The 26,802-nt window shown below is 34.2% G+C and overlaps 1 protein-coding gene across 2 annotated transcripts in view; it reads left to right on the top strand.

Annotated features, from left to right (window-relative positions):
* Window positions 1–26,802, top strand: part of Grd (gamma-aminobutyric acid type A receptor subunit Grd) — a 198,760-nt gene that overhangs the window by 92,384 nt on the left and 79,574 nt on the right. The window contains exon 1 of one of the 2 annotated variants that reach the window (XM_074141931.1): window positions 11,777–11,791. The exons of the other annotated variant lie outside the window; for it this stretch is intronic. The gene's annotated coding sequence lies outside the window, so the exon portion shown is untranslated. Of the gene's footprint in view, window positions 1–11,776; window positions 11,792–26,802 lie in introns of those variants that run through there. 2 annotated transcript variants of the gene reach the window in all.

The following is a 26,802-nucleotide window of genomic DNA, read 5'->3' as shown; positions in this document are numbered from 1 at the left end:
AAATATATCTTTTATTTTGTGAACCTAACTCTGTGATTAACCACCCCCTTTCCCATAACCTAACATAACAAAAGCAAGAAGCAGAGTAATTTGAGAAGTTGTTTTATAAAACTTTTGTTGAAAGGTAAAGGTGATTGAGATAGCAATTTGACGTGAAACTAAATGAGATGAGCGCTTGTGAAAAAGAAAACTAGAAAATCAGTTTGGCAGTGGCGTAACATCTTATTGGGTTAAGCAAGTGGGTTTAGGAATTTCGACTATCCGCTGCAGTAAGTTAAGGTTAGTTCTTGGAGGTTAGTATTAAATTAGTTGGAGGTATTTGTAGTAAAGAAGAGTCTGAGATTCTGTTCAGTCAGTTCTGTCAGTTGAAGCTCAGGATTTGTTCTGTTCAGTCAGTAAGAAAATTGGAGAAATAATGAGATTGGAGATTAAGTATTGAAGGAGGGTGAGTATTTACTGGTTTGCCGTACAGAAGACTCTCAGTAATCAAAATGGTGCTGTAAAAGCTGTAAGAAAAGATTATGTAAAAATCGTTGGTATTGCTTGTGCCGAACCTGTTTTGCAAGCCTCAAGTTTGTGCAAATAATATCCTCTATTAATCGGTGCTAACATATATCGTGATTTAGCCTACTGGAGTTTTGTCTACAGAGTCTAGGGAAGATTTGTTTGTGGGCATAATCTTACAATCATTTAATAGTGTCCATCCCTCATACCATTTGGTACACTTCTTGAACCTAAGAGACTGATTATTATGAGACAAGATACGTTATCATCTGTATGTTTACGAATATGGACGAACGCCAAAATCAAATCATTACAATCATCATTATTATCGCTGGAAAGATCAGTTAGTTTTAAAAGTATTCTTTGAATGTTTGTGTAAAAATAAATCCGTAAACTAAAACTAGTAATAAACATAAGTTAAAAAAGAAATTTTATACTTTATAAAAGAAAGTTTGGCAAACAAATTTAATCTGAATCTAGCAATAAGATTATATAGAAGTCAATATTATCATTTAGGGCAAGAAAGAAACTCAAATACAAATAGAAATCTAATTACAAATTTTATTTAGAATAACGGTAATAATTTTATTGAAGCTATAAAAAATAATTGCTAAAGTTAATCTTCAAAACAATTATTAAAAATGTTTATTCAAATATTCTAAAATAAACGAATATTATTCCTACTCATAATTTCTACATCTAAAAATACATTATATTTTACCTCTATATGGAGACAACTTTTGTCTATAATAGTATAAAATTTCGTATAAATCTGTCGAGTAGGAAACGAGATATTTAGAGTTAAACTTTGGTTTCGTTTGAAACAGTGAAATCTTTAACTTCAAATATCTGGAAAACTACTCGATAGATTTTGTTTATATTTTACCGCTATATGGAGAGAACTATTGTCTGTAATTGTATAAAATTTCGTAAAAATCTGTTGAGTAGGAAACGAGATATTTAGAGTTAAATTTTGGTTTCGTTTGAAACAGTGAAATCTTTAACTTCAAATATCTGGAAAACTACTCGATAGATTTTGTTTATATTTTACCGCTATATGGAGAGAACTATTGTCTGTAATTGTATAAAATTTCGCAAAAATCTGTTGAGTAGGAAACGAGATATTTAGAGTTAAATTTTGGTTTCGTTTCAAACAGTGAAATCTTTAACTTCAAATATCTGGAAAACTACTCGATAGATATTGTTTATATTTTACCGCTATATGGAGAGAACTTTTGTCTATAATTGTATAAAATTTCGTAAAAATCTGTCGAGTAGGAAACGAGATATTTAGAGTTAAATTTTTGTTTCGTTTGAAACAGTGAAATCTCTATCTTCAAATATCTGGAAAACTACTCGATAGATTTTGTTTATATTTTAACGTGAGCCTCAGAGTATAGTTATTTCTTGTCAAAAATTTACCTAAATACAAATGAATGAAATAAGTCAACCATATTAAAGACTTGAAAGAGAAGAAGCTTTGTGATGATTAAAGTAATTAAAGTGAGTAATGTGTGCTAAAGCTTTTGTGGTTATTTATTCTCTTTACACATTCTTTTATTTTACACTCCATTATCTATAATGTACGAAGTATTTGAATAAATTAATTTGGACTTAAATGAACAAGGGGATTCTAAAAAATATTTTAGGATAATTGGCCTGCTAATTATTGACCTTATTTTAAAATATAATAGCATGAATGATGAACTTTGTGGGTTGCAGTATAAAAAATAAAAACAGTTCAGCACCATTTTTTCCAGTTTGTTAAAGAAATACTGAAGAACTTAATTTTTATACCATGTTTTTGTAAAGGTTTAGAAAAAATTCATTGAAACACTAAACATCAGAAACGTATGAAATGAACATTCAGATTCATAATTCAATGTAATTATTTAACAGAAAAGGTACTCACTTTACAAGCAGAATGTAGGATATTTCATCTGCAAATTTGTACAGTACATAATAACAATTATAAAAGTGTTTACATTTAAAATGCCAGTAATTATTTGACATGGATTCGTTATACTTTTAGAGAGCAATTTGGTATTAACAAGTCCTTTCATAAACTATGTTTAAGAGTAAGTGTTGTAAGTATTATGTTTTAGATTTAATTCAATTACTTCTAGTGGTTGTGAGAAATTATCAAAACCTAGTGAATGGTAAATTAAATTATTTTCTAAAATAAGTGGATTCGAATACTGAAGGGATCTAACCATAAAATTTTATTATATAATTTTAAATTTAAGTATGTAGGTATGGGTCAGGTATTTTAACAGATAGATGTAGAGAATCAATGTTTAAAAATGAAGAGTAGAGATAATATAACTATTTAAGTTCAGAAGTTTGTATACAGGGCGAATGCGAAGAAGTGGTCGAAACTTGGGGAGGTGATTCAGCAGCTCAAATGAAACAAAAAATATTCTCTTCACTTTGGCCCGATTCTCAAGAGTGTCCAAGATATTTGCTTTTTTAACTTTTCTTTCGATATTCGCGTTTTTCACCACAAAAACGGCCGTAACTTTTCTATCCTTTATCCTACAACAAATCTGCTTATTCCAAACGAAAGAGCATTAAATTTCCTATAAATATGCTAGGTACAGAGCCTCAAAACGATTCTTATAACAAGGAAATTTTTACTTTAATGTCTAAAAAAATCGTTCTCGATGATTTTTGTTAAAATTTTCAACTGCATTTTTGCAATGATTAATGAATCAAGGAGTCACATAATTTCAGAAAAAGTTGCGCATTTATTGAGCTTCAAGGCCATATGGATTTTGTTGGTTTTTAATAAAACCCTACCCCGAACAGAGGGGGTGTAAACGCAGAAAACTGGAATTTTGCGTAACCGACTTTTCACTAGTAATTTACCTAAATGTCAATTTTTGGAGAAGGAACAAAAAGAAAAGTAACCATTTTAGTTTTTAACAAGTATTAAGCAAATTTATGAGATATTTAATGCTCTTTCGTTTGGAATAAGCAGATTTGTTGTAGGATAAAGGATAGAAAAGTTACGGCCGTTTTTATGGTGAAAAACGCGAATATCGACGGAAAAGTTAAAAATGCAAATATCTTGGACACTATTGAGAATCGGGCCAAAGTGAAGAGAATATTTTTTGTTGCATTTAAGCTGCTGAATCATCTCCAGAAGTTTCGACCACTCCTCCGTATACAACCTGTATATAACACATTATTTTTTACTCAAACCGAAATAATTTGGAGAGTTTGTTCAAAACAGAATGCAACATCTCGGGCACTGTAGGGCTCTTAATTGAAAAGATTTGATTATTTACTAATAAGCAAGAATTTTGTTGTAATCATGTTTTGATCGACACTGACTTCACTAATTATAATGAAATTAATTTAGGCTTACCAAACTCAGCCAACCATTGAAGTTTGTATAAATTAATTTAATTTCTCATTGTTCAGGGAATCATTTGCAAATAACTTCTTAAATTCATTAAGTTAATGTAATGTGACGATAATTGTAAATATACCTGTTTTGATGTTTGCTCATTGTAACAATTATACATTTTTTCTGTTTATTTGGTTGGTAGTACAGATAACAATATGAGACCATGTGGAAACGTACTTACTCAAGTCAGTGTTTCTTTTAAGGGGAAATACACTCAAAAATTGAAAATGGGCAAGTTGTAAGTACTTACTTTTTTAAATAGAATAAAAGAAAGTAATAAAATTAGACATATAATATTCGAAAATGACATTTTATGCACTCCATTACTCTGCTTTCTAACTAATTTATCTTTTACGTAACTAAAAAAAGAATACTCTGTAAAAATAAAAAAAACTGAACACTCTGACAGAAGGAAGACTAGTTATGTCCATGGAGGATAATCTTGGCAAGAAGCCAAAGTTTCTTTTATAAAAAGTAAAAAGGATCTTATGATGACATATTTCTCCAGAACTAAATGACCAGATTCATAAACTTTAAATTTTGATATTTACTGCTCTTAATGTTGGTTCAATGCTCAAATTTGATAAAAAGAAATTAGTTTAGTTAGTTGAGTGTTTATTTTAAAAAGAAACGTTGTATTTAGCAGTATTTAATCGGATTTACGTCTTCCAATGGGTGTTATAAATAAATCTTTTGTCTGGACATTGGCACTGCCTAAATTATTGTTGGCGTACATGCGCTCTTATTAAGAAGCTAAAATTTAATGATGGTTACCGACCGTTGTTAATGAATCTTAGAAAATATTGAGGTGCAGACAAAAATTGTATAGACAAATTTCTTTTTTACCAACCTTTTTGCAAATTTATTGCCTTCAGGTTAATGTTGAACGTTTCTAAAGAGATGAAATTACAAGCTGAAGTATGAATGAAATGTTGGGTACCTGCTGATTTGTGTACCTTTTGTTGTTTAATCAACCCTTATACTTAAACTTTTAAACTGTAAATTTTTGTTGAGGTTTATTAAATGGATTCAAACAAATCCTATTCAATTCTAGTGTTAAGGGGCTTCTATCATCTCTTTAGTAGATATAGGTTCTGTAAGTCCATGTTTAACAGGTGATTCATCTTCATTGCGGTTGTTACATGGCACTACAAAGGGACTATCTATTGTCTGGAACTTCCTAATTACTAAAACGTATAACTTAGATGTGCAAAGAGTCAAAAGCTTTAGCCTCCTCTGTTGAAGCTTATTCTATTTCCGGTAAATCACTTGATGCAATTAAGAGAGAGAAGAAGGATTTCCTGTTTTTAACCTGAAAGAAGTTAAGTTGGGCTTTAAATTGTGCTTTGAATAGCTTCCGTTTTATGTTATAATAACATCTTAAGGGCAACAAACAGTTAAATAAGAGATAGCTACAAAATTATCTGCTTTTTTAAACTAACTTTAATGTTTAAAACCTTATTTTGTATAGAAGAAAATATTATCATCTATAATTTTTAGGAATTGAGTTTCCACTGGCATTATTCGGTTACCCTGAGTCCGAAAATTGAAAAATTAAATTGGTTTCGTTTAGCAAATTCCCAGGCAAACTAGCTTCAATCACTGAACAAGCACATGGTACACTGAACAGACACTAACTGTAATCTTAAACAACTGATTCTTAAGGGAGACTTTTTTGGTTCGAAAGCTTGCTTTACAATATAATCTCTGAACAAATTTTAGTCTTTGCCAAGATACATAGATGCATCTAACTTCTAACCTCTTCAACATACTAATGTTTACAGAATTAACATATTGTAAAGTTTTTCTTGTCCTTTTACTAAGAAAGAACTTTACTTACACAACTAGTGCCTGCCACTAGTTATTTTAATATTATGTGGGTTTGATTAAATAATAAAACTCGCTAAATTTGTAAGTAATAACCTGATTTATTCACACATTAACTAACATTAACATTTACTAGCAACTAACGCTATTCATTACAGTCACCATTTACAACAGTCACAACAGTTTACTGTTACTTACTCACTACGTAACGTCACAAAATTGTTCCACGACTGACCACTGGTCCGCACTGCACCGAATTGCACTAGTCTCAGCTGCACTAACACAGCTCTACTCATCAACTGACTAATTGCCTGACTAGCTAACTTTGAAGCACTCCGCAACACTGACTCTCTCAACACTAACTCAGAACTTGACTAAAACTCTCTAAACTCAATAACTAACTGCTCTAAAAACTGACTTCTCCAGCTGTGTCTGCCTCCTTTTAACTGCGTGCCTCCCTCCAACTGGGACTGCCCTCCTCCAACTCTCTGAGCATAAGTTTCCACGCCCTCCTGACGTTCATTGGCTGGAGAAAACATACTGCCACCACCTCAGCTGGGGCCGCCCTCCTCCTACTCACTGTCTCGCTCCTACCTGTCAATCACTGGCTGGGAAAACACATATGCCACCACCACAACTGAGGCCTTTCTCTTAGCTGGCTTTTACACAGGCCACTAACTCCTTGAACAATCTAGCCCTTTCCTTTCTAGTTCAGGTAGAGACCGTCCCTTTTGTCTACACAGTGGTGGCCTGATACCGACTTTGGCCGCTTAACCCCTAGAACAATCTAGGCCTTTCTTCTCTGCCACAGGTAGATACCGCCCTTTTGTTTATGCAGTGGCGGCCTGTTACTGACTTTGATCGCTCAATCCCTAGAACAATCTAGGCCTTTCTTCTATGCCCAGGTCAACTTCGTTACAATATTAAAGCCAACAAAAGATGTTGAGCCTTGAAAAGAAATGTTGAAGTATTAGAATGATTTGACTTACGGTGGTCAAAAAAAGTATTCATACACAAAGTTTTCTTACTTTATCTTCTGAACTTTTGTCTCTAGGATGACTATTTCTTCAGCACTGAAATCGAAGATAGTAACAATGAATTTAATGCTCTCATTTTCTTTTATAAACATAAAGAATTGAGTAAAAAGCAGAAAAATAAAACCCTATTGAAAATTCATGGTCTTGTTTGGAGCGAAAAATTCGAAAATTGAAATGTTCTTCCAGAAAAGAGCTCAGAACCAATTTAAAGAAATCATGGGCAGAAATCACACATCTCAAGAGACACTAAACCTGGTGGAATCTATGCCAAGGAGGCTTCAGGCAATAATAAATGCAAAGGGATTGCTTACAAAATATTTTAGTCTTTAGTTTTGCGTTAATTATAACATTCAGACTGAGTGTATGAATACTTATTTTGCATAAAATAAATTATTTTTCTGCTTACATCTGAACGGAACAATTGTGGTGTAGGGTCTTTTAGTTTTGTGAATAAGGTATGTAAGGTGTTGGTGTTCTTCAAAGCTGTCGAAATATTATGTTTTTTGAATATTAATGATATTTTTTCTGAAAGGCCGTGGATAAAAGGTATGGAAATATACTTTGGTGGTTGTGAACTAGAATGTTGTACGGAAGTGTCAATGTCAGACCCTGAAGAAGGTAGTAAAAATTACCGAAACGTTGGTATAAAGCAAAATAGTTGTTTTTATTCAAGACCGCAAGATTCACCAAAAATAATTAAATTCATTGTTACTATCTTCGATTTCAGTGCTGAAGAAATAGTCATCCTAGAAACAGAAGTTCAGTAGATAAAGTAAGAAAACTTAGTGTATGGATACTTTTTTTGACCACTGTATTTATATAGCTTCTCCGCAGAACTAAGTCCTCAACAAAATTAAACACAGACTAAGTAAAAACATATCGCAGCGAGAACTTTTCATTCACTTTACTACGTTGAAAGGAAGAAGTAGTACATAACCAAGTTGCACGATATATTCGAGATTAATTTACAAAAGACGGTGTTCTGCAATTTCAAACAACTTTAAACTCAAAGCACTTTATTGAGTGTAAGTATTTTACTGGTAGAATAATACAAATGATTGTAACCATTTCCGTTAAGAATGTTCTGTTTACTATCAAATTACACTAAGTGTTCGGCCAAACAGACTTGCGTGAATTCTACAACCCACTTACTTTTTCTTTAATCTCTTTGCTTTTACTTCCTTACAAAAGTCTTATAGTGATTGACACCGTCTCTGGGGAGAATAACTCATTCTTGTAATAACATGAAGTGAATCAAAAGAAACGAAACTTGACATAAACAATAGAAGAAATGTTATTTAATTAAATAAATGCCAGAAATTTTCAGACTGAGAAAAAATCCAATGAAAAAGTGATTTAACTTAAAAAAGTAATGTTGAATTGCTTTCGTTTTTTCTAAACTTCCCTAATTACCAATATTTGATTTTGAATTTGGGATGTTCCGTCCAGCGAGCAGAATGGTTCAAATGGCTTAATGTAAAACTGTAAGAAAATGGTCAAACGTCCAATCAAGAAGAATATGAAGGTGATTGGTGAGTAATAAGATTCTTATGAGAAGCAGAGGGTCTGATTCTTAAGAAGGAGGCTTTTTATAAAACATTATTTTAGGCACACTTGATTTTAGATGAATTTTGTAAAGAGATTTGAGCCCAATCAAAACACAGAGTTTAATAGTTGTTTTTATTAAATCCAGTATACGTAGCAGTATCTATGACTAACGATTAGTATGGCAACAGAGTCCAAACCTAGACCCTAGTGGGCGATTGCAAGCTTTCATGGTTTTGACCGATTTCGATTGTGGTGGGATATGAAAAATGTGTTCATTATATCCAAATATCTGAAAAGTGATTGATGATATTTAACGAAAAAAACAACAACAACAGAAATTGGATGGAAGTGATAATTAAATTGATAATTTATTTGAAGTGCCTTCAAACATGAATAACTGATGAAATTCTGTTACCTCATCTCTTGTTCTCGTTATTAGTAAGCTTAGAGGCAATGGTACTTGCTGACAACAAATAAATAAGAACTTAGTGAAGAATAACTTCAAAATGGGTGATTTTCAAGCACGTGTTTATATCCTTTTTATGATGAGAATACTCAGGTTGTAATTGGGAGTTATTTATTGTAGAGTATTTTATGTTCTATACCGCCGTATTAAACTCCCTTTATAGCTTGGACTGTGTTCATGAGATTCGGGCAGTTATTACATGATGATATGAAGTTTGTTGAAATAAATTCTACCATCTTTTGTTGCTGTAAATCACGCAGTACAGTATCACTGCTTAGAAGATTTGAGTTAGATAACATATGTAGTTAGTTTATACATCTAATAGTTATTTAAACTTATCTCTATTTCTTATTCCAATCCTCTTGTCCGCCATTTATCAATTCCTCACAGTCCAATTCATCCTCCTAGTCGAATAAAACACTATTATTTTCTAACTTCTGAAGAGAGTAGTTAAACCTAGAACTGATAGTTGTTACCGCTGGGTAACCTCTCCTCAGTTAGTGTGTAGTAGTATTATTGTAATTGTTACTAACAGTGCTGCTAGCTCTTGTTTCAAAATAAAAGAAGTATAATAAAAATTATTTCGGACTCAAAGAACTTTTAAAAAGATATCATTGCTGAAAAATCAAAATAGAAAATCTGTGCACAATCAAAATACCATCTCTAAAGTAGTAGAGTAAGAAAAAGCAATAATGTTGGCATTACTTTTTTGAAAGAGCTCCCCCTCCAATCGCCGCTACCAAAGTTATATACAATATTACTTCATCATTCGTCCAGAGTTATTTCTATTGTGTACGCTTTATGTAGAATAACGGGAGATATGTAGAGAATGAGATGTCATAGGTAGATAATTTGCAGAATAAAAGGAAACCAGTAGTCATTGAAATAGGTAGGACCAACCTGAAAAAAAATTGTATTCAATCTTGGGACTCACTCATAACAAAAAGAAATGAGTGACAGATATAGAGGAGATCTTTTCTTTTCACTTATTCATTCTTCTTCAATTTCTTTCTGTGTTTTCTGTCAGTTTTACTTAAAGAAATAATATAAATAACTTCAGGAGACAAAAAAATCTCAGGCTAACAATAAGAATATGGAAGCTAAGCCATTTAAAATCCATGTATTTTATGAAAACAAAAAAATTAGGTGAACACTCTCGGATTTTCGCAGTTCTGATGGCCCTGTGATCTGACTTCTGATGTCCAATTTTTTTAAAAAGACAGAATTTTTGCTAAATGTATTGTTAAATATTTGAAAAACGATTATTTAATATACTGTGGTTCTAAGCCATTTAATTTCCGAACAACTGTTCTCTCAAGTAGGTAATCTCTTTCACCAAACGGTGGTTAACTACTTGGTATCCCTGTGAATATTCCAATCTGAGTGAGGAGACCGTTGGCTTGTTTCATAGATGGAGCCTGGCAAAACAGCAATAGCCTTGTTGAATCTGGTATTTGAATCTCTAACCAAAATAAGTTAGGATATTGGATAATTCTACCTTACGGTCACATGGTTGCTGTGTTTCAATCAGAAGTATGGCAAATCTTGAAGTAGCACGCATGGAATTATGTATTAGAAATCAGTGAAGGTTAGTATCTTCTTCGAGAGTTAGGCTTCTTTAAAAAACCACTGACTGTTCTAAAGAGTACGTAAAGTTTGTCAGAGAACGCAAAAGAAGACTTAGGATATTGATATATTTTTGTTTTAATGAGAGAATCCTGATTATTCACAAGGTGGCCCAGCTAGGGAATGTAGGTTCATTTTAAAAATTCCTTAGACCAGCACCGGTGATAGCCATTCTGTAGAAATGTTAGAATTAAAAAGTAGATGAGATTAGCAGATTGCAAATGAAAGATTGACAACGGAACTGACAATAAAATCTTTTGATTTGCAATCATTTTTAGAGATTTATTCATAATGTATAACTACAAATATCTTTACCACCGGCATTGATTTGAGAAAAATGAGATGAAAGTTTTAATTTCTTTTAAGCGTTCTCGAAGAAAAATATTTGAGAAGGACTTTTCAGCTGTAACAATGAGAGAATTCATTAGATCCATTAATAAATATGTTATTGTAAGAAATAAGCTTTCATTCGTAAATCCGGCGGAGTTGCTAGTTTTTCAAAAAAAAGGATCCGCGTTCAAAGGATTAAATCTTATTTAAGCCAAATTCTATTCTAATGCTTTACCATTATTTTCACAAAATAATATTTAAGTTATTATATTAAGTTTGCACAATAAGCCAGCCGTCATTAGTATACTATCTTATTATACCGTTCGTGAATTAAAGACTCTTGGAGTTAATGAGATTTGTCTTTGTTTATATTAATCCTCAATTTCTGAGAATTTGAAATAATACGAAAGTTTCTTTAAGCACAGAAATTAAGACGCATTTCTTGATTTTTATTTCGTTTTAATTTTTTATTATTAATATTCGAATTCTTACAATCGATTTCTTTGAAGAACTCGATCGTCTAAAAAAATGTTACATGATATACGAGAATCGTTGTCCGCTTGGAATAGTTAATTTTATGAAAAGAAAAAAAATTTTTTTTGATTAATTAGTTGTGCTTCTAATAAATGTAAGTGGTGGAAATTGTGGATATAAAAATAAATGTAAAAAATGGCTTATAAAACCACTTCTGTCTAATATACAACTCAAACTATTGATGCAATATTTTTTAAGTCGAGTTAACACCTTACCTGCGCTTTCTCATTGGTAAGCAATGTCCTTCCCTCGACTGTGAGCTGTTTTATCCTAAGGTTGAGAAAATCTAAGAACACCTAAGTGAATTGAGACGCAGGGCCTCAATGTACAACCTTCAGCTAATCTTATCCTTAAACTGTTATATTAAAAGTAGGTTATTGTTTTTGCTTGACTCTTTATTGTAAGAAAATCTAAGAAAAAGTCAAATTGGACTCTAGTGTTTGGTGCTTAAGTATACTTTTGGATACGTTCCGCACAATTGAACAATTCACAACATTAATTAATATTGTAAGTAATGCAGACATTTATATAGTTACCTAAAACACAATTAATTGAATGACCATTCAGGTGGTTACCCTTTGTACAATTACCATTCAGATTAGAATGATCTAATTTACCGCCAATTAATTTACTATTTCATTTTCATATTCAGTTAAACCATCCGACACCTGGGTATTTTGTTCTATGTCGATTCACATGTAGCCTGCTCTCTAAAACGAAGCAATTAACTGAACTCAAATGTATTATGAATTTTCAATCACAATGATTCGTTTTACCAATACTATTCCCTCCTGGCAGAAATACAGAAAATAATCCTTGTTTTTGTTTTGTTTTACTTTTTTTAAAGAATAACTGTATAATTGAACTTGGTCTCTTTGGAAAATTTTCTTAAAAATAGAAATGAAATAATATTTTGACGTCAATGACATTGTACATTAACTAGCATTAACTGCAGATATTTTTTTTCATGATTTACGTTTACTTTAGGCGAATAGGTATCAGGGTTAAACAGTTATGATACATTGGAATACTAAAAAGGGACTTTTAAGTTTTTTATTGGCTTTTTCTTGCAACACCTGACGATATTAAGTTTATTTATGGGTGGAAAACAACTCACTTGAGACAAATTAGGGCCAATGGTAACTACAATATTTTTCATGTTGGAAGGTCACAGTTTATACATAGAAAATAAATAATAGGTATTAATTATTGTACTGAGCAATATTCGACACATTTGAAAGCACCTGATGTAGTTTTCATTCGGTAAATTCCAGACGAACGTTCCTGAAACGCATCGCATAATGTTAGATTTTATTTTAGTAAAAATTCACCATATTAGTTACTTTCTACTAATTACCACTGGAGGAATGATCGGCATTTGAAGAATCATCTCGGAATTAAAATGTTTACGAATTTTTACCCGAAATATACCTTTCCTTGCTAATAAATATATCCTTCGATTAACTACAAGGTCAGTGTAACAAGTGCCATAGAGAAAGTGTCATCAAGAGGCAAGAGTTTGACGTGTGAACGAACAAAGGCTTATCTCTGGGTTAAAAATGATTTCATTAAAGATAAATTGTATAACACTACTTAAATGCAAATGGAAGTACTATTCAGTGCGCAGTTTCGACATTAAGAGCCATTAGCATTCTCAAGTAATATTTTTTCTGGGTCATCAAGTGCTTGGTAGTAAAACGGGAGTAGATTTACTAAAGTAAGAACAAATACTACTTCCTTTTTTTTGTATTCTTTTACTATGTATTGCACGAAGGAAGAAGATTAGGAATTCAATGTTTTTTATTTTGAAAAATATTTGTAATACAACAATTTGGATGTGTTCATTTTAAGACGGCTCAAATGCATTTCATGCTTAAACGGTTAATCTGAGCGAAAAATGGTAGAGGAAAAATTTGTTGCCCGTCACCTCTAGTTTCAGAAAATGTGACTTGATTTTAGATTCCTGCCCGCATAAGCGGCTGACGCGCGACCAAAAGTGAGGGCTCGCAAGCCAGATTAGCCTGGAGGTTATCAACTGCCTCTGAGGAGGCACCTTTGAAGGCACAGTACATGCTTCACAAGTTGTGTAAAGTGCATTATTTGATAAATTAAGGAATAAGTTTGATCCTTTATATGAAAGATATTGATCACTTAAATATGTGGCAGGTGGTTTCCAATTATTTTGGTAATTAAACGCAACTCTCCCAAAATTACCTAATAATTATTAAACCTTTTTGTTTGTAACAGATGCAAAATTAATTTTTAGCCATTTTGTGTATGCTTGAGAACATCTAAAGCTCTTATCACAGAAAAATCACTCGGAAGACGACTTATTTCCCGATATTAAGAAAAATACTAGCTTTACTGCCTTGGCAATATTTTTAGTAGAAAGGAGTTAAAAAAAATACATAAAAATGACCTATCGCGTGCTCTTCTTTCTCTTTGATAACAAGTTAAACAACTGAAATATGATTAATAAATACCAGGGAGGTCCCGGGTTCGAATCCAGCTGCTGACCCTTAGATTTTTTCTTCCTAGGAGCTTCTTACAGCTCACTGTCCGGTGATGGACAGTGTTGTCTGTAAAGAGAGAACACTGTCCGGAGGCCGGCAGTGCACTGGAAAAAGCTCCGGGCGCCAATAACCATAGATGTTGACGCGCCTTAAATCATAAAAAATAAAAAATAAATAAATAAATACCAGATTTTGAAATGGCCTAGCACCTTTAATTTTGAAGATATCGAATTGCGGTTTCCGGTTTCTTTCATAACGATTTATATTTTTTAAAAGTGTGTATGTGAAAATGGGGGCCAACTGCGAACCCTCACATTTGGTCGCGCGTTAGCCGCGTATGCGGGCTGGAATCTAAAATCAAGTCACATATTCTGAAACTAGAGGTGACGGGCAACAAATTTTTCCTCTACCATTTTTTGCTCAGATTGACCGTTTAAGTATGAAATGCATTTGAGCCGACTTAAAATGAAAACCCCGTATAATGAAATGTTTCCTTATGAGTTTAGAATTCTGTAGCTCTCTTAATTAGTTCAATGGCAATAATCTCAGATCCGGTGACGTACCCTTCTTCATTTCATTGACGTTAGATCTTACATCTTTTATCGTACTTAATTCTAACTTCTGATGTCTCTTCTCTTCTGGCAAAGAGGTATTAAGGTCTCTTCCATATACACATTCAGGAACTTCCATAAAAATATGAATAAAAAAAGAGGATACATGAACACAAATGTTTATTAGCGCCAGTACAGTGTCAGTATCTCAACATTGTTCTCAGCTGTAGAAGACTCCTAGAAAGAGAAAACTAACGGCTGACAACGGAAATCGAACTCTTAATTTTGAGGAAACCCAGTGCATTAACCACTAAGTTAATCCTTATCGTTAAGAATACCTCATATTCTGACCAACCAACATTACTAAAACTCAATACTACGGATTTTATCTTCCGCAAGAACGTCCAAGCACAGTTAATCAGGAATTCCTAATAAATTTCTTTTAAAAAAATTATTTACATTTTAAGAATGAATCTTCTTTAATTGGCCAATTTCCAAAACTGCATTAAATGGAATAAAAATTGAGATATTTTATAATTTTAAAAAATGTAATTCAATTTCCCTAAATTTAAATTAGATTTATTTAACCAAACTTTAGTCAGATTGTAACAGGATGCTACGTCATAATACACTAACAACCCAATTTCCTGTTCGAGGCCCTTTTTACTTCCTTTAATGATCTTCATTTATCTTTTGTTGATTAGATCATTTGGTCAGCATCAGTTTTATTCTGGTTTCACTTTATAAAACTCTTTTCAGCCTAAAAAATGTATTATTAAATTAATTTTTGTTAACATTTAAATTAAGTTATTGAAAATTGGTGTATCTACGAGGGTCGTTTGAAAAGTCCGTGCAAAAATAAAAACTACTTAATTTTTTGGGGTAAACCTTTTTTATTTTTCAACATAGTCTCCTTTTAGGCTTATACACTTCGTCCAACGCTGCTCTAGTTTGTTGATCCCTTCCGAATAATAGGATTTGTCCAAGTCTGAAAAATAGCCATTCGTTTCTGCAATCACCTCCTCGTTTGAATAAAATCTTTTTGCCGCCAGCCATTTCTTCATATTGGGGAACAAATAGTAGTCCGAGGGAGCCAAGTCTGGAGAATAGGGGGGATGTGAAACGAGTTGGAACCCTATTTCCATTAATTTTGCGACCACAACTGCTGAGGTATGAGCTGGTGCGTTGTCGTGATGGAAAAGGACTTTTTTGTGGGCCAATCGTGGGCGTTTTTCTTGCAGCTCGGTTTTCAAACGGTCCAATAACGATGAATAATATGCACCTGTAATAGTTTTACCCTTTTCCAGATAGTCGATGAGGATTATTCCTTGCGAATCCCAAAAGACAGTCGCCATAATCTTTCCGGCCGAAGGAACGGTCTTCGCCTTTTTTGGCGCAGATTCCCCCTTGGTAACCCATTGTTTAGATTGTTCTTTGGTCTCAGGAGTGTAGTGATGTATCCATGTTTCATCCACAGTGACGAAACGACGCTTAAAGTCCTGCGGATTCTTCTGGAACAGCTGCAAACCGTCCTTGCAACACTTCAAACGATTTCGTTTTTGGTCAAGCGTGTGCAATCGCGGCACCCATCTTGCGGATAGCTTTGTCATGTCCAAATGTTGATGCAAAATATTATGTACCCGTTCATTCGAGATGCCCACAGCACTAGCAATCTCACGCACCTTCACTCTTCTGTCATCCATCACCATATCATGGATTTTATCAATGATTTCTGGAGTAGTAACCTCAACAGGGCGACCAGAACGTTCAGCGTCACTTGTGCCCATATGGCCACTCCGAAAATTTTGAAACCACTTATAAACTGTTCTAATCGAAGGTGCAGAGTCACCATAATGTTTATCAAGCTTCTCTTTAGTCTCCTGAGGCGTTTGGCCTTTCATAAAGTAGTGTTTAATCTACACATGAAATTCTTTTTCGTCCATTTTTTGAAAATCACTCGACTTCCTCGATTCAAACGAATGCCAAACACAAAGAAATAGACCGATCTGGCTGAAACTTGGTGTGTGTTCTTCCAAGAGATGCTACTAACTAAACATAACCTCGATACGCGCCAGTAGTGCTATCTCTCTGACTTTGCACGGACTTTCAAACGACCCTCGTATATTACTTAAATGTTACTGTGGTTTTTCAAATTGTCATTTGATCAGAACCATTAAAAATATAAGCGAGCCTTCTACTTCATTATCGAGAAGAATTTCTCAAAAACCGAAAATATGTAGGAACCTCAATTTTTTTGTACACGCCATTACTGTTTGGTCAAAATTCATCAGCACCAAAGTAAGAGTTTACAGAAATGTTGTTTTAATTATCGTTTTAATCCACGAAAATGGTTTCAAACTGGATTATTGTAGAAATCCGTTTCAAAACAGAATTATGGTTTATTTTATGATTATTTGAATTAAAAATAACTGAAAACTTTCCTGTAGTTGTCCCACAAAATCGGGTACCTTGTAACCATGAGTTCTGTTTGCAGTTAAATACTTTGAAAAAGGGATTAGGAATAATCCCTAACATCGTTACCTTCTTCAAAAATAATACCGATGATGTTAAAATCGTGTGCAAAAATTTATCGTCTAAAGTTAAAGTTAAAGTTGCATAATTATTTCGCATTATCTGGATTTTTCATCGCCTCTCCTTCTACGGAATTCGATCAATGGGGTTTTCCCTATCTAACACCCAGCATCTAATATTATCCGTTGCCTAAAATGAATTCACACCAAAATCTTATGAAATTTTCCATATTCATGCAAATTGGCGTGCTTTACCATCTTACAAGTCCCTCTTTAGTGTCCACAATCTAAGTTCACAAGTAAGGACCAATAATCCTTGATTAATACAACAGAAATTTGTAATTCTGGTGGTGCTATAAGTGCTTCCATTTTGGGTCACACTGGAAATCTCATCATTAAAGTTCTCTTCTCTGGTCACAGTCACACTAAATTCAATTGTTAATTAAAACTGGTTGGGCGATATAAATTTTATGGAGTAGTTTTTATTTAATTATTTATTTTTCATTTTCTTAATTGTTTTTCTTAATTTATCAGCATTTTCATCGATGATTTTCTTCATATTTTAATTTCTTAGTTTTCTGTCTCACCAGAAACTGAATTTCCAACAATATGCATCCTTTCTTTTGAATGATCTCCATCTTTCTTTGAACCTAACTGGCTCTGAGAACTACAGTAAATAAAATATAAAATAAGTCTAATCCTTCATTTTCTTTTACCAGTTCTGAATGAAAAAGAGTTGTGGTAACAACTCTGGTTTCCCTCTGTTCCATCTAGGACCAAACTTTTGTAACCAAAGCTTCCTCAAAGCCTTCTGCCTTACTGATTAAATGAATGATAGACATTTCTTTCCAGATAAAAAATCATTCTAAACCATTTTGGTGGTCTAGTTTGTGTCACATTCAGTTTCAGTCAGTTTTCTTCTTCTTCTCAGTTTTATCTATTTTCTATTTCCCCAGAAGAAACAGGATAATTATTATTATTATATTTTTTATTTGTTTTATAGGTTATAAACCTGTAACAAAAGGAGTTGTTTTTATCCTTAACAACAATGAATACAACTTGGTACAAAAAATGCAAACAAAATAATAAAGATCTAACGTACAATTAAATTCAAACATTACTCATTTAACAGAAATGACCGTAATATTAGTTATATTTTTAACATATTTGTACACTCTGAGAATGTTTCTATGAGAGTAATCATTAGCTAATCTTTCCATTTCTCTCGCTAAATAGTTGTTATCAATGTTTAAACTTTGCCTATAAATGCTATATGAATGCTATATATGAATTTGGAATAGTCTTTTATAAAAATTTAATTGCACCCTTTCCAAGTCCTCTAAATGCCTGAGTGCCCATACCGGTGAACAATACATCAATGTATTCCTCACCAGAGAGTCAAACAGATACACCTGGGAATCCCACGATTTGCATTTACCTCTACATAATATTTGCATTACTACACTGGTTACTGCGTTACACTTACAAATAAACGCCTGAGAAGTTTGATTGTACAAAGCAGATTTAAAAAATGGTATACCAAGATATGTAAACCGATTTACCAATTCTATTTTAGTGTTATTGTAATAAAACTGTCTATGTCTGACCGGCTTTTGAGGGGCATCCTGGGGGGAAAAGACCGCGGGGTAGACCGCGACTCCGTTGGCTGCAAGATGTGGAGGATGACCTCCAAAAAATGCAGATACACCAATGGAGAAGAAAGGCAGTAGATCGAGACGGCTGGTCTAATCTGCTTAAGGAGGCCAAGGTCCTACAAGGGCCGTAGTGCCAAAGGAAGAAGAAGAAGAAGATGTCCGACCGGACTTCTACCTTTACCAAACTTTAATATTTTCGATTTATTTACATTCACAACAAGCCTATTAATAGAACAATATTCCTCTAAAATCTTAATTTTTTGTTGTAAGTCAGTGAAACTATCACCAAAAATTACTAAATCATCTGCGTATGATAACAATATTACATCCGATTGGTTATTTATTCTAATTCCACCAAAAAAGTCTCAATATCCACCAAATATAAGTTGAAAAGCATCGGACTTAATATCTCGCCCTGTATGACACCTCTGGAAAGGACCATCTCTCCAGTTCTGAACGTATTGCCCCTTATGCTTACCCTCATATTTTCATAAAGACACTGCATCATTCTAAACCATTTTGGTGGTCTAGTTTGTGTCACATTCAGTTTCAGTCAGTTTTCTTCTTCTTCTCAGTTTTATCTATTTTCTATTTCCCCAGAAGAAACAGGATAATGGTGAAATTACTGTGTAATTATCTTCTTCAAGAATTTGTTAATTAACAAAAGTTAAACCAATTACTATTTAAGCTTACTTGTTTACTTAATGAGTTAAGGTAGTTTTAATGAGTACGAGGTTTTTTCTTACTAAATAATTATTTTGAGGTTAATTTTAGTATCGGTGTTTATAAAATTTACATCCATTCTCTTACTTGAGAAACTCACATTTATGTATATAGCTGAGAGTCACGTAAGACTCATTGTGAAAGAGTAATATCATTTAGTGAATGGTTCTAAGTATCCCTCGATGACGCTTAATCTTCTAATTTATTCACTACCTTGTGAATGGCTGTAGAACTGGTAATTTGTTACGTACTATCGTCAAGTTTAAAAGTCCTGCTATTTTTTATGATTTAAGGCGCGTCAACAGCTGAGGTTATTGGCTCCCGGAGCTTTTTTCAGTGCACTGCCGGCCTCCGGACTCACGTATTCTCTCGTTACAAACAACACTGTAAACACATTGGACAGTGAGCTGTAAGAAGCTCCTAGGAAGAGAAAATCTAAGGGTCAGCAGCTGGATTCGAACCCGGGACCTCCGCGTGGGAGTCCAATACTCTAACCGCATAGCTAATCCCTTCTCTCTTTATAAAATATTATTATTTCTATACTTCCAATCTCAGATATCCTGGTAAGTAATAACAATGGACGGACGGGCAAACAAATCTAGAAATACGTGGACAATGTGGCATGGGTTTAAGATCACGGCTTTTTACTGCAATCGGATATTTCGGTCCAATCCTAGCAATAATGTTGTGTAATTCCAGTGTGGAATGGAATTATGCCAGTTCCTACCCAGACCGTCTCTACTTCTCATAGTCTTCTTATTTCCAAACTCTAGTAGCACATATTTTTGTTTTGTCACTCGTGGAACTTTGAAGGCGAGGATTGTTATTTGATGGGAACAGTAATTCGTCTTTCTCATGCAGCAGGAATTCTGTTCAACACTTTGGACTGTTGTATCGTATTAGTCGTATTTAAATCTTATCAACGACACTCAAGTTCATGTTGAGACACATTTTCGTTAAAAAATCTTGGGAAATTTTGGTCGTGTCCGATGTTGATAATCTGACTAAGGCAACCATTTCCACCAGCTTATTATGAGCTGTATAGTTTCTGGCACAGTCTTCTAGGTTCCTTAATCGTGTACCTCTTTTAATAAATTATTATTCTAATTTCCACTTCTAATGCAAGATGCAAAAAGAAAGGGCAGCTACCTGTTACCAGAATGAACAGGCCTCCATACCACCATCCTTTCGATGAAGATAAAACCTGGCTACCGTAATATTAACGATCTTCAATCAAGATCCTGCATAGCTATTTTCATCGTATGGAGAACCCCAAATGCATACGCAGCCACTGTTACATCCCAATTGTTGATGACCGAAACTAAGCTCCTGCCATTCAACAGAATGTTGCAAACTTTAGCAGTACAATGCTAGTATACGAGGTCTGTAAATTAAGTAATGAGACTCCTCATAGCAGTGCTCGAACTCCGATACTGGAATAGCCTTCAGCTGGTCGGTTACAGCCGATTGAATGTTTTCGACTGTCCCAAAATGAGTTCACTTGAGGTGATTTTTCAACTTTGGGAAGAGAAAAAAGTCAAAAGGACTCAAGTCAGGTTGTAACCTACCAGCTGAAGGCTATTCCAGTATCGGAGTTCGAGCACTGCTATGAGTAGTGGAAGAAACGTCTCCAGCACTGTGTGACTTCAGAAGGAAGTTATTTTGAAGGTGACAATATAGAACTGTAATTCTTTTTCAATAAAAAATCAGTCTCATTACTTAATTTATAGACCTCGTATTATTGTAGCAGATCTCCAACTCTGGTATCCTGAATTTAAGAGAGTTGCCACAAACTGAGATGTTTGTATGACCTCTCTTGTTTGAGGTCTCGAATAGTTGTAGCACACTTCAGCAGAGTCAAAGAAGTTTCGCTGTTACAGTTGCAACAGTAGCCCGAATTCGCTGAATCTAACGAAGAGTTACTTAGAGAAAGTAAAAATTTATACATAAATTTTTTTTTTTTTTAATTTATTTATTTTCACAACTGCAGAATAATTCTGCATCAAGTGAAGCTGATACAACATGATACATAGAATACATACATGAATACATGAGGGGAGAATTCACCCATTGGTGAAACTCCCAAAGTGGTACAGTTCACTACTGTACATTGGCTCTTACTTCATTTAGAAGATCGCGTGGCCACCTGCGCTTCAACCGCCTGGGAGGATTTCCTGGTAGAGTGGTAAGTTGAGCTACTAGAGGATTAGGATGTGAGGTGATTGATGTGTGGAATTTAAAGTATCGGGATCTTACAGCTTCAGAAACATAGGGAACAAGGAAATCTCGGTGCAAGGTATGATTGGAAACAAAGTAAGGAGCATTAGCGATTCTACGGAGAGTTTTTGACTGGAAGGATTGGATTCTGTAGATATTGGAAGCTTTGGCTGAGCCCCAAAGTTCCATTCCGTAAGTCCAGGCAGGTTTTAGTATCATAGTATAGATAAGTCGTTTATTCTGTAGAGAGAGTTTAGATCGCTTGTCAAGATGTCTAGAGAGAAGTTTGTATCGTCTGTTCAGTTCTTTCCGTTTGAGTCTAGTATGTGGATTCCAGGTTAGGCGTTTGTCCATGAAGAGTCCTAGATACTTAACACAATCTGTTGTGGGAAGAGGAGTGAGGTTTAGGTAAACGGGTGGAAGGATAGTTCGCCTTAGGGAGAATGTAATGTAATTACATTTATTTTCATTAATTTTAATTCTCCATTTCTTTAGCCAAGGCTCAAGAGATTCTATATGGGATTGGAGGAAGCGGTAGGCAAGGACCGGGTCTTTATGAGGAGAGAGGATGGCCGTATCATCGGCATAAGTAAAAAGGAAGGTACGAGGATTGGTAGGAATATCAGCAGTGTATATGGTGTAGAGTACAGGCCCAAGGACACTTCCCTGGGGAACACCTGCTCGAACTGGGATACATAAATTAAATTACAAATAAAGTATTTGCAAACCACAATTATAATATTTATTATTTCTTAATTATTCCTATAAGTTTATCAACTCGACAATATTTCTCCTTATTTAAATAAAATATTATATTTAAAATAAACAACTAGCTCACAATACATAAACTTGAAAAATAGATTCTCTTAGATATTAATCAAAACTGTCAACTGCAATCTTTTGTAACAAACTTAGTTTGAATAATCTACGGCCAAAGAAAGGGCTATTGTCTACGTTAATATTAAATGTGTTCAGTTCATTTTAAGTCGTCAGAAAAGTTAAAAAAATAAAAAAATAAATAAATAAGAAAACTAATTTGTTTGATGAATTATAGTTTTGAACTGAATTTATCAAAACTTTTCATGAAAATGCAAGAAATTGTTGATTACAAACAAAAGATTCTTTTACAAATCTGATTAAAGTTAAATAAATGTAAAAATAGTTGATAATTTGTCTTGAATATCTTGCAGTTAATGGAAGATATTTGCTTTTAAAGATCTCATTTCTACAAAAGTTAGAGATTATAGTCTTTGATAGGCCCAGATTAAACTAGAGCCAACGTAGCTTTTATTTTACGTTATGATTCATTTCTTTGGTATCCAGCTGATAGCTTGAAATTCAGCCTAAATCGCACCTTCTAATTCATTCCTTTTGGCATTCTGAAAAACAACGTTGCATAAATCCCCCCCTAGTTTGTAGATATAGGAGTGGTTACGAGTCAAATCTTACTGCAACCTAAACTTTCTGTTGTAAGCAACCTTGTAACCTCTAAATTGACAGTATTTGTGCATAAATACCAACTGCTAAGCGATAAGTTTCTGTAGAGCGATGTGCAAATGTTGTAAATCGGTGTGTTTTCATTATGATGAGCTCACAATGGTTGCTCACAATAACTGTTTCTGCAGCCTCTAAAAAATTGGGTTGATGTTTAGGTTGTCTGAGTTGTTCGTGTACTTAGGACTGGTTAGTCCACATCCCCTTAAGAAATATGCTACAATCTAAGCACACACCTGCAAAAGCTTTAAGAGAAAGGTCTTTTTAGGAATGATTCTTCAATAAGAAGCTATTATATTTCAAAACCTTTATACTATGGGAAGGTGGTAATATGGGACAGTCTTTTTTTTATCTTGCATATTTTGAACACTACTGAATATAAAAATCTACTCTGAAGTAAAATCATAGACATAAAATTATTTGTCTTTGTAAATTTGGAGTCCTGAGTGGATTACAGCAAGGGGTCTGGAGTTACACTGAAAAAAGTCTGTTGGCTTTCTGAAAAGCCATATTGGGTTTTCAGAAAGTATGGTGGGTAATATGGGACACACATAATAATTATAGTTAATGTTCTCATTTCTACGATGTACATGAATTGAAAAAATAAGACTTAAATATGCCACAAAACTATATTTTACACAATTAAGGGTACATTAAGGATAAAAATTAGGGTGTAATCAGTTTTCTTAGAGAAATGTCAAGAAATCTTTGAAATGATCTGTTTAGGCCCTGTATAGTAAGTACCCTGTAAAAAAAAAAAATTATAAGACACTAGTTTCGTCCTCAGTGCCACTTTTCACACTACTTCGGCAGACGATTAATGAGGTTGTTATATGGGACAACGCTGTCCCATAATACCACCATACACCTCGTACAATATAACCTCATTTTTTTCCCCAATATACATTCATATTTGAAATCCATAATACTGGCAATTAAAACTCTCTACTTTCTACATTTTTAATGTCTAAGGGAAATTATTCTAACTTTCCTCGGTATTAACCAAAAGCAGAGGAAAATCAACCTTAAGACAACTTTTTAGCATTGACAAAATCAACACGGTCCTCTCTTGGACAAAGCTGCCACTCGATTGACGCACTGCCTTCTGCAGCAGACAAAGCCTACCTAAAAGAGTAGTAAGGCACCAAAAACTAGCAGATAGCCTCTACTGGTTTCACAAAAACAGGGGTGTCCCAATCTCCAGACTTGGTTGATCGTCATGTAGATCTCCAGATATTCCCTCAGATACTAGCCAAGGCTTTATTGAAGATTTCAAAAATGATTGCTAGAAAAACCATTCATTCAAATGCTACTAAACCAACCCTCTGAGTTCGACTACTGTTCGAAGTGCTCACTATTTGGTTTTCGAATAAAGTATATTGATTGTTGGCTTCATAACCACTATATCCTTAAAGTAAATGTAAATAAATAAGTTCCTTAAACACTCTTGCATCATTGGCATCCGCAATAATTAAGATTAATTTAGATTAAGATAATTTAGCATCACAAATTTCCCACTAAAATGAAAATTAAATTATATTCAGAGTTAAGAAATACTAATTACACACTAATACGCACTTAATACGTAATATGTGTTAACTTTTCTAATCATTAAACAGTACAAGTTAAATATTTTCTTGGTCGCCAATCTTAGCCGCACTCAGCTCACCATAGTGTTTAATGTGCGATGGCCGGAACAAAGACCTAGTTTTCGTTTGTTACTAAAAGACATTATCAACCACAATCAGTGCTGATAGGATCATTTACTGTAGCCACAATGTCCTTGTTCATTGCCACATGATCTTTAACAAATATATACTACATTCACCACAAAACCATTGTCTTTTGTTTGTTTTGTAGTATTTCTTACTTAAGAATTCTCTGTAGACATTTATTATGTAGTTTCTAACTAATTAACATCATAATGCATTCCAATCCAAGTTTACGAATTGGTTTCATTTATCATTTTGTATGCCAATACCAATCACAGATCAAAACCTTTCTCAACGGTCTAATTAATAATTATTTGAAAAGTGTTGGAGTAACGTTTATGCTGGCGGAGGCAAGGCCTGGTGCGTACTGACTAGCGAGAAATGGACAATGGAGGCGCGTTAGTTCCTCCATTGGACTATATGAATATCACAGACAAGGTCGACCCTTTGCCGGTTATAGGCATGGTTGGGGACAGTATCTGGCATGGTGGGGACTGAATGGAGGGTAAACTGGACAGAACAGTGCCGGAAGGAAGTCATGTGGTTTACGGATGGCTCCAAGATGAACTGTGGAACCGGAGCTGGAGTGTAGGGGGCCAAACCTAACGTACTCATTGAGAGTGCTCTTAAAAGATACACCACCGGTCTTTCAGGCCGAGGTCTTTGCTATCAAAACTTGCTCTGAGGAAAATCTGCGAGTAAATCTTAGGAATAGAGAGATTTGCATTTTTTCGGACAGCCAAGCTGCACCGAAGGCCCTTACTTCCTTCAGAACCACCTCTTCCCTGGTTTGGGAATGTGCCCTAGATCAACTGGCCCGGCACAATAAAGTTCGGCTGGAATGGGTGCCGGGCCATGTGAGGATTAAGGGGAATGAAATAGCTGATCATCTAGCCAGGAACGGAGCAGGTACTCCCTTCATTGGCCCGGAACCAGTCCTGGGGATCACCAAGAGTTCGTGAGGCTTTCAGAGATATTGGATCTGGAGAGAACATGAAAAGTACTGGGTGATGCTTCCCGGGGTCAAACACGGGAGAAATCAGATTACCCTGGTTACAGGCCTACTCTCAGGGCAAGGTAGGTTCAGAAAGCAACTGCACAAGGTAGGGCTTAACAGCTCGGAACCGTTGTGCAGATTGTGCCAGGAAGTGGAGGAAACGGCCCCTCACTTGATATTTGATTGCGTTGCAATTGAGAGACTGTGCCTCCGATATCTTTGGAACTTTGAGGCCAAGAGAGATTGTAGCGCAGAAGCAACTGGTTGGGAAAGTCCTCAACCTTCTTAGAAGGGGAGGTTTCATCTACTAGACTCAAAAGGGGAAAGCACAATAAGCCTCTAGTGGCTTCGGTGCCATGGGGCTTGGGTCCCGCTTTTAAAATCTAAAACATTTATGCTTCTCAAAATTAATTTATTAAGGATTAGGTCAATCAATCGATTTCAGTAAACATTCAGCAAAGGTTTCAATAATTAGGTTTCCTTCCAAAGGATTTATATACTCGAATGTAACCAACAAATAAAGAAAAATAAAATTCAATTTAAATTTAATAATTTGAGGGATTCTTTTTAACAATAACAGTAAGCTATCCTCACTTTTTGTTTCACAGAACTTTGGAAAATTTAAATGATTTTGATTCGGTCATATCAATAACTTTTATACAAAAAGAGAAACTGTTGTTCCTAAAATTTAACAAAGAAGGAGACCAAAAAAACCGAAGAAAACACAATTGTAACCAGGTGTTCTACCACTCAACAAGAAGCCTGACAATTCTATAAGCCAATTGAATACAATAACAGAATTCATCCATCTTGAAGAGTAGAGAAGATGTGGTAAAATTTTTTCTGTCTGTTATTTCGATTTTGTGGCTTCTTTTACGTAAAAAATGTGCAAATTTGAAATATTTTAGTTAAAAATTTGTTCTTTTGGAAGACCGAGCATATTAGTATGGTATACAAATCTATCATAATGTTTATTAGATATTGTATTCTTCTCAAATAGACTATTACACTATCGCAGACTAACAGTGCATCAATCTTGTAGCTCACCATAAATAGTACGACATTTTATCCATTAGTGATTTATTGCAATTCTAGCTTACATTCACTTGGATGGTTTGACATAGT

This window comes from Rhodnius prolixus, unplaced genomic scaffold, assembly GCF_049639745.1.
Source record: "Rhodnius prolixus isolate KJV_2025 unplaced genomic scaffold, Rpr scaffold_6, whole genome shotgun sequence".
Classification (NCBI taxonomy): Eukaryota; Metazoa; Arthropoda; class Insecta; order Hemiptera; family Reduviidae; genus Rhodnius; species Rhodnius prolixus.
Note: the sequence above shows the minus strand (reverse complement) of the source record. Positions and strands in the feature narration are given on the sequence as shown.